The sequence below is a fragment of the Myiozetetes cayanensis genome, unplaced genomic scaffold (genome assembly GCF_022539395.1).
Source record: "Myiozetetes cayanensis isolate MyiCay16 unplaced genomic scaffold, myiCay2020 scf5-8, whole genome shotgun sequence".
NCBI classification, from domain to species: Eukaryota; Metazoa; Chordata; class Aves; order Passeriformes; family Tyrannidae; genus Myiozetetes; species Myiozetetes cayanensis.
The window spans coordinates 113,925,865-113,934,020 of record NW_026087742.1 but is presented as its reverse complement, the minus strand read 5'-3'; the positions used below and the strand labels follow the sequence as shown (position 1 = coordinate 113,934,020).

At 49.6% G+C, this 8,156-nt stretch overlaps 1 long non-coding RNA gene across 1 annotated transcript; it reads left to right on the top strand.

The window, feature by feature from the left end:
- The first annotated feature begins 296 nt into the window (after window positions 1-296).
- Window positions 297-7,923, top strand: LOC126649078 (uncharacterized). The gene is made up of 3 exons (XR_007630964.1): window positions 297-489; window positions 6,514-6,603; window positions 7,114-7,923. It is a non-coding gene; the product is annotated as an uncharacterized LOC126649078 (long non-coding RNA).
- Window positions 7,924-8,156: the final 233 nt, after the last annotated feature.

Here is an 8,156-nt window from a genome sequence, read left to right as displayed (position 1 = left end):
CTGCACAGTGGAACAGCAAAGAAAATAATTCGTTTCTGCAAAGCAGATAATTTGTTTCTCAGCAACACAGGTATTCAGTAAGCTCACCATCGGTGGGCCCAGTGAAAAGGCCTATACTCAGACTTAAAAAAAATAAAAGCAACTATAACCCACAAAACCTTCCAAAAGGTCAGGATCAAAACCAGGGACATCCCTCCCCTATCCCCTCTTCAGTGGGTAAGTGTTTAAACAACTTATCTGATGTAATATTACCCACAGCACTCCACATCTGGACTCCCACATTTCAGAAGCACCAGTTGTGATTTCACTCCAGCAAAAGGCAAACTCTCAGGAGCTCCTTTCTTTTGGGTCTGGAATGGTGACACCTGAACTGCGTCACTGGCAGGTTAATTCAGGCTCTGATTTCACTCACTGCTCTGTGCTGAGCTCCTGCCAAACAGCTGGAAAGAGTGGGAGGAGGATCCTCCCCCACCCCCAGGAAGGGATCAGGTGAGTGAGCAACAGGCACTACATTTGTGCCAGGTGTGGGGAAAACTGGCAGTCAGGGAGTCAGCCAGCTGGGAAGCCTGGCTGCATTGTCATTTCTTGGTAGTCCTTTGGCTGCATTATCATTTCTTGGTAGTCCTTTGGCTGCATTATCATTTCTTGGTAGTCCTCTGGCTGCCTCTCAGGGCTGCTTGGGTGCCACCTCTGGTTCTACAGCCTGTGCAAAGTCTTCAAATCATGTCATACAGTGTCTGACTGGTGACCCTGCTACTGTTGCTGTTGCTTGACACCTTTTAGGATGTTTTCTCAGTGCTCAAATGAGCATTTTTGCAGTACAGTTTTACCTGTTTGTGTGTGTGCAAACCAAATCCAGTCTCCGTGTTCTCCCCTACTCTGGATGGTAATTTTTTTAGGAGCAGACTTGCACTTTACTCTTTGATTGAAGCCTGCACTTGGGAGCATCAGCAGACAAAGGGTGCATCCAAACACTGCTGTAAATCCCACGATTTGCCTTGCAAGAACCTTGCCCCTTTCAGATTTAGGATTGTTGTGAATACTCTGTACATCTTTCATTACAAGTTCCTCTGTGTGCCATCCAAGTCCCTCGACTCGCCCAGGTCACAAATGAACAGCTCTGAGCTTCCTTTGGTGCTGACTTGGTTAAAGATCCCGAGGCAGGATGGGATAAATAATTCCCAGCACATCTCACTCCATCCTTGCTCACCCTCCAAGGCCTTGGAGTGGTAGGGGACAGGGTTTCCAGGTGGAAGGAGGGCATGCCAAAGTCTGTATTCCTGATGCCTCTCACTGGATTTCATTGCATTTGGGAATAGTAGGTTAATAATAGGTTAATAATAGGTTAATTCCTGAGAGTTACAACATACAGCTGGGAGTCGCTCTTGCTTTGGGGAGCAGGGACAAAGGCTGCTTGCTTTCAGGATTTTGGGGGTTCTGTCTTTCAGATTGTCATCTTACTTTGTCAAACATCACCATCATCACATCAGCACTCAAACCACCTGCAGTGGCTGCCTTGGCAGGACCAACTACTAAATAAGGCCGATTCTCACTCCTTTCAGCCACCAGAACAGAACCAGATTTTTTTAAAAAAAAAATCAGATTAGAAGTAACATGGGAAAAGTGGTTATTTTCTGCCTCTCCAAGAGGGTAATTGTTGATACTCCTGTTGCACTGATATAAGCAGCTTTTCCCACTTCTCTTCATTCCTGACTGATCGGAGCCTTTGGAAATTATTTTGGACTGCTAGACTTGATGATTTTATCACGTGTATTTCTCTGTCCTTTTTCCTGCACCAGACATCAAACAGCACTGGCTGAAGTCCCCTGATGTGGAGGTTTAAACCAGTTCCACCCCTCTCACCTGCCACCAACACTGGGCAGTCAGGAGTAAGCAGAGCTGCAACAAATGGGCCTGGTTCAGTCCCTAGGGCTGGGGGTGTGTTTAACCTCTCAGTGAACACTGATTATGGGTGGAAGTGCCCTGTGGGGATCAGCTTGACTTACTTGCTGCTGCCAAGGAACGTGAGGAAGAAGCCAAGTGCTTGGAAAATGGCAAACCACCTCTCCTCGCTGTTTTACTGCTCATCCATTCAGGGTTGGGAAGGAAAAGGTCCCCGTTTGCCAGGGCTTGGCTGGTGCCACCTCCTGGTGTCTGGGGTGGGAGAAGAGGAGGTTTGTGTGCCCAGTGGTTGTTGGTGTCTGCCCTGTGCTGCCACAGGACTTCTTGAACCAGCTACTGCTTGTCTGCACCAGAAAGTGGTTGTGAGCCTAGCCAAGTGTGTGTCCTCAAACAGGGAGAGCAAGTTATATCATCTACATCTCCTGTGGCTAAACCTGCACCTTGACTGGCCTTTCCTGGCTACCACTTCGTTAGGAAAGAGAGGGAATTTTTTCCATGCTCCATCATATCACAGAATCATAGAATGGTTGGTGTTGGAAGGGACCTCAAAGATCACCCAGTTCCAACCCTCTGCCATGGGCAGGGACACCTTCCACTAGATCTGGGTGTTCAGAGCCCCATCCAACCTGGCCTTGGACACTTCCAGGGATCCAAGGGCAGCCACAGCTTCTCTGGGCAACCTGTGCCAGGGCCTGCCCACCCTCACAGTAAATAAATTTTCCTCTGGATTATAGCTACTCCAATAAAACTTTTACTCACTAACCACAGCTTAACATCATCCCTTCTTTGTAAAGGGTAAAGCCACTCTCAACTTCACCATCTGGGCAGGTTGGGACAGGCAGGCACTTGGGTAATGGGGATTATTCTCATGCAGTGGAGTGACCTACAGCACTGGCATTGCCCTGTCAGATCCCTGAGGATGCCCTGGGGCTGTTTGTCCTGCTCACAGCCCCACACAAAGCCTGCAGGGCCACCATCCAGGTGACATCCCTGCTCAGGGCGAGGGGCTGCAACCACGCTGTCTGTCCCTCGTAGTGCTGTGGGGATGGGAGGGGTAATGCAAGACCCACCAGCTCCAAACCAGCTCCCCACTTCACCTTCAATCTCTGCCAGCCTGCTGGGTGCCTGGGAATTTCCTGGAGCAGCCGGGCTGGCCATGGGGGAGCTCAGGAACCTGCGCCCTGGGGTCTGCTCCGCATCTGCTCCTGCAGACAAGCGACCCGAGACCGTCACCGAGCAACGGGGTGATGTGCCGCTAATTTAGGAAATGACAAACCATTTGTGTGCGTCTGCACGCCGGGAAAGGCATCCGGGAGAGGTTAAATCTGTCTTTGCAGCAGCTGGAACCGAACGGGAGCAAACACCGACGTGGGTGTGGTGCCGCTGGAAGGAGACCGCGGCCCCCAGCCCTGGTAAAAAGTGCTGAGTTTAAAATCACGTGTGCCAAGGAGACCTGCAACCTGCTTGCTCGTCTCTGTTTCACTCCACAGTGAAGTCTTGAGGATGGGTTTGCCTTTTTTTTTCTTTTATCATCAAAAGAATCCTGAAAGTAAATTTCAGGTTCTCCACTCGACGCGTCACTTGTGATGAAAATGGGGTCAGAAACAGAACGCCCTGCTGGATACTACCTGAAAAAAAGCAGTGGTTGTCTGTATTATGTGTCTTCAAGGAAATCACCGGTGGTTACTCATCTTAACTGTCCCATTTCTGCTTGCTTTTAAAAACAAAGTCATCTCTCACCTGAAGCTTTCCTAGAAGGCAGCTGGCCATGAGGGGGGATGGTGTGGTTTGTGGTGTTACAGGCACCAGCACCGCCCAGTTTCACACAAGCACTGCTCAAACTGTGGTTCTGTCCCAGTGGGAATTTCCAGCACGCCCATCTAGCCAGGGGTGGAGCTGTCTGATTAAACAGGAGTGACTGAAGCCCTTGAGAAGGACGGGGGAAAGGCCATTTGTGCAGCTGCAGGGTGGATCTCTGCGGGGCTGCACAGCCAGGCGGCCACAGCCGAGCAGAGCCACTGATGCCTGGGATGTTCCCCATGCTCCCTCCCAGGTAAAAACACACATATGTCCAGCTCTGAGCCTGCTGGGCTCATCTTCTTGCCAGCAAACCCCCTGCATGTGTTTGAAAAGAGGAAATGCAACGTGCAGCTGAAAGCAGGGGTGAGGCAAGGTGCGAGGCAGGTTCACCCCGGGGTAGGTGATTCTCGTCAAGCCTGTTACCTGATTTTCCAGAGATCAGATCTGGGATAAACCTTTTCCTCTCTGGGTTCCAAAAAGGCTGCAGGGCAACGCATGAGTTTACCTGGACAAAGGAGGAGGCTGAGATGGGCAAAACTAAAACTCCCCAGGGGGGAAGAGTCAGAACAACAGAGGCTCCTTCCTCAGGATTCTTTCCAAGGCTGATCTTACTCCATAATTTTCCTCAGCGCTTTGGCTCAGAACGTCAGCATGTGCTAATACAATTTGCTGATGACACAAAACTGGGAAGCAACATCAATTCAGAGTGTTAGAGCGTGTTACAGTAGGAGCTGATGACCCAAAGTGACAGAAAAGGGAGGAAATTCAGTAGCACGAGGCCTTCCATTTGGGAACTGCTGTTTTTTTGGCTGCAAGCAAGGAATTCATCACCTAACAGGAACAGAACATTTTCCCCTGAGCACAGGGCAGTTATGGATGATAACATGAAGCAGCTGTGAGGAGGGGACTTCACTTTAAAACACTTTCAAAGAGGTGTGCCTGTCAGGGATCCCTCGGGAAGGGTTGAATTAATGCCCCTGTAAAAGCTTTTGGTCAGCTTTGCTTTGCCACAGCAGGTGAAATTCTTGCTTCCAGTTGCCCACACGGATTCCCAAGGGAGGCAAAAGAGGGGTGGAGATTCGATGAAATGTTTGAATCACTGAGATATAACCAGATTCTGGAAGAGGCTTCCTATGGGATCAGGGAGTTCAATAATCCACCTGCTCTTATTGTGGAGTATGATGAGTTGGAAAAGGGAGCACACACCTGCAGCAGGTGATCCAAGGAGCATTTTTTAACCACTTGTCCTGTCCTAGCACACTTCCTTACAGTGCTTATAAGTGATAAAACACAGAGCTTTGAAGCTCCAGCTTTTCCTCGGGTTTCAGAAGATAATTGGAGGGGTTTTCAAGCCTGCATTCCACGCCCTGCCTGCAGAGCACTGCAGTCAGAACCTGGGGGACTCAGGTTTCTGAGTATAAAGTGATTTCAAGATTTCAAAGGCATGTCCAAACCACTTATCCTGAAAAAAAAAAAAAAAAAATCTGGCTACAACCAGGCCTCTCAAAAACCCCATTGAAAAAAAAAATGGAAGCAGTGAAGGCTTTGAATACTTCTGTTTTGCCCACTATCATTTGCCCTTTTCCACAGCAGATTTTGAGCACAACAGATTTTTCCCCTTCACCACTGAGACACCTGCAAGGTGTCAGAAGTTGTTTCCCATCTGTCTGGTGGCTGTGGCTCCACGGAGCCCTACAGGTGTACAGTGCTGATAATAGATAGATAAACCAATTTTTAGGATTTTTTTTTTTTTCCCATGGGCTCACAAAAGCTGAGGTTCTTGGGCTGGTAGGCTTGGCTGCACATTTTTCCTTGTGCAGCATTCATTTTTTGATGCCTACAGCACTGTCCAGCAAGAGGGAATTGCACAGCTTTTTTTCAGGACACATCATTCTTTCAGAGTGTTCTATTTAAAACATGCAATCATAAACCCCATAAATCATTATCACTCAGCAACTGGGACTTCCTGCCCTAAAAGCTCTTTGTTTATAAGTCATCACCAATCTTTTTATTAGTGAATTCTCCAATAACCCAATGTATTTGAGGACTACCTGGAAGGGTATGATTGATGCCTCCTGCTCACACTTTCCCGCTTTCCTAATAAATCAGGAATGAGAAGCAGCCAGAGCATCTCCATCTGAGCACTCCCCACCTCGTGGGCTCCTCCTTTTCGTTGCCTTTTCTTCACACTGTTCTGCTTCCCTGCATCCCACGGCACCCTCCGGATCCTCGCAGGAGTCCAGCAGCAAGAGGGCACTTTCAGTTTTCCTTTCCCTCCCCCAAGACACCTTTTCTTTCATCCTGGGCTGAGCCTGACACGTCACCCCACAAGACTTTCCTCCACCCCTCCACCAGCCTCCAGGCCCTCTCTCCTCGGGAGGGCAGCTCTCCCACTTTTGGCACTCCAAGCGCTGCGGCTTTTGAGTGGAGGAGTCAATGACTTCTCCGAGCACATTCCCATTCATGTTCCCCGCTCCTGAAAGCCAGCCCTTCCTTATCTCCACCCATCTTGCTGCTGGAGATCACAGAGAACAATAAACAGTTAACAAACTGCCCCGGGGAATAGCTGGGGTGTGTTTTTCACGTGGAGCTTTGCATCACACCCCGGCGTGCCCGCACATGTTCCAGACCCCGAGTTCCAAGCTCAAAGCCACTCTTTCCCAAAAGTTTTAATTCATATCTCTTTTATGCAAGAAAAAAAAAAAAAAGCATTTCCATGTAGTGCTGAGAGCCGGGGGCTTGTGAGGGTTGACAGACAGAGGGATCCACCGCTCTCAAAATATTAAACCTGGTTTTCCCTCCTCGTTCCAGCGCTTCACAAAGCAGTGACTAAATCGTCGCTGCTTTTCCCCCTCTGAACCGTGTCTTTCTGCCGCCGGAGTGAAGGGAATTTTGCCCCAGGTGAGAACAGCCAGGAAAGCAAGAGTGAACCGCAGTGACAGCGCCAGCAGGAACACGGCCAGGGGGTAAAGCTGTCTCATCCTTTGTGATCCTCTGCATCCTCTGGCTTTTGTGCCGAGGAGACAGCAGCTCACCTTTCCCTGAAGGGCTGTGGTGTGGGGAGGGTGGAGAGCAGACTTTTCTTGACGGCTTCTTCAGCTGGGCTGTGAAGGAGACCCGTCTTATTAATACTTTCCTTAAATACTCTGAAAAAAAACCACCAAACCACCTTTTATTCCACACCTTCAAAGAAAGATGGTTTGTGGAAAGAGGAAATGGCTTTTCTTAGCTCCCCTAACACAGCTGGAAAACACAGGTGAGGTTTTGGGCACACAGCCCTTTTTTTCTGGTTTCCTTCTCCTGTAATTGCTTTAGGATGTGCCACGGATGTACAGCACACCTACAGGAGAAGGGAATGTTGGGGATAAAAGGATGGTTTTCCCTATCCCACAAACCTAAACCTCTTTATAGACCCGCCAGGTTGAAACCACTAACAAATCATTTTCGGACGCGTCTTCCTGCGCAACAAACGGGCCTCGAAGATCTTCCGGAGGTGGTTCAAAAATGCAAGCAGTGAAAGGGAATCTTGGTTTTCTCCTCGGGTGTTTCCATCTGGAATACTCTGAAAAACACGGCGAATCAGTTCAATTGAGCAGGAACACACTGAAACCCTTCAAAAAACACTCCGGGGAAAACAATGGCACTTGCAGTGACTTCCCCGCAGCGCGTCGGGGAGGGGAGAACAAAAGGGCCGATTTATCGGGCGCGAGAAGAATGCTGTTATTGTTCCTTTATTTCCTACACACACCCACCCAAACAGAAAGGAGCCCTTCCTCGGAACACCACCGGGCCGGGGATGTCTCAGCTGCTCTGCCCGTGCAGGCAGGAACGCCAAGAACTTTACGGGATTGCTTAACAAGCTCTGAGCAAGCGGCTCTAACCCCTGGCGAGGGCGTAGGGGTGTGTGTGGGGGGGTTTCGGGCCGAATTTGCATAGAGGTGTAAAGAAGCGGCTCTGACTTGTCTCCACCTTTGAAACCCGGTTAATTGTTCCTTTGATTCATTCATCCACGCTGCCTGGTTAGCAGGGAACACGCCGCCGCTCGTGTTGGAACTCGACCTCGCCAGCGTGTTCCGAGCCCGGACAGAAGGGCTGGTTTGGTCGGCATCGCCACAAACACCAAACTTCCAGTAAGAGGAGAGGGGTTTCTGCAGGATGACTGCAGCAGGGGGGCTCGGTGTGACGTCCATCCCTCCAGCTGATGGCTGTGCTATAAATCACCACCACCTCAGGGCTTCACCTCCGGAACCAACGGGTGCTTCCCGGAGCTGTTCATCCTCTAGGAGTTTCCAGAAGTAAAAAAAATATCAACTGTGTGATGGCCACCAGCAACTGCTACTGCTTTTGTGATGAATTAGGATAGGAAATGGCTGCACAGTGGCGTCCTAACCCAAGCTCAGCAGAGAATAAACTGCAGCTGCAGCATAAATGTGGATAGCACCCTCATTTCTGTA